We start from the raw sequence: 1,002 nt of genomic DNA, 5'->3' as shown, positions 1-1,002 counted from the left end.
CTGGTGCAGCCTCAGCATTGCTTCACTGTGTGGGAAACTAGCCTGGCTGGATCTTGCTATGCAGCCAAAGGCACAGCTATCTCTGTAGCAGAGGTGTCAAAGGAGATCTGTGCCATCATCTGAATGTGATAGTTCACAGGTGAAGGTGTTTTGGTCTAAGATGCCTCTGCAAACTGCAGCAGCAGCAGTGTGTCATCAGATGTGTGCTGTTCTGAGGGTGCAGCTCTGGCAGCACCATGCCCCCAACACCTCAGCAGAAAGACTTATCACAGCTCATTGCAGAAGCCCACAGGCAGGAACCCAAGTGCAGGATGAGGCACAGGGGGCCTGATCAGTGCTGGAGGAGAGGTTACAGATTTCACAGTCTTTTTAAAGCAAGTTTCTCTGATACACATCTGCTTATACAAACACTGTGTGCTACCAGCCTCAGTAACAGTGTGATAAAACAGTTTCTTTTTCCCTACCTCCATGTCAGTCCCAGTTTGACCTATGGATTTTTTTTTTCTGTTTTATTCCAACCAGTTTGGTTCTATAACAGCTGTGCTCCAGCACTGAGAGAGCTGCTGTGCTGCAAGGTCCACATGAAATATGGCTAACATCAAATAAGAAATCAGTTGTGCCAAATTTCCTTCCCCCCCCCCTTTTTTTTTTTTAACATTATTATTGTCCCTGGTCTCCTTGTAGCTCATTATTCCCCAAATGTCTTTCTTATTGCTTGTCCACACAGTCCATGGGTCTCCCTGTAATCTTTCCTTCTTGCTTCCTTGTAGGGGGATGCATCTTGCAGTCCTTACCCCACTGTTACTTTGTGGCCCTGTACTTCCATACTGCAATAAATATCTATGCCAAAAAAATCACTTCTCTCTGAATATTTCCTAATTAACATCACTAATCTCTTTGCTCATCGCTTACATTTCGATCCCTTTTCAAACTGCTCCTCTATCTCTTGCCTTAACCTCTCGTTGCTTGCTTCTTCTACTTCTGCTTTTAATATTTCTGCTC

The sequence above is a fragment of the Empidonax traillii genome, unplaced genomic scaffold (assembly GCF_003031625.1).
Source record: "Empidonax traillii isolate 1590-97213 ecotype Southwest subspecies unplaced genomic scaffold, ASM303162v1 scaffold543:size1229247, whole genome shotgun sequence".
Taxonomy (NCBI): Eukaryota; Metazoa; Chordata; class Aves; order Passeriformes; family Tyrannidae; genus Empidonax; species Empidonax traillii.
Note: the sequence above shows the minus strand (reverse complement) of the source record.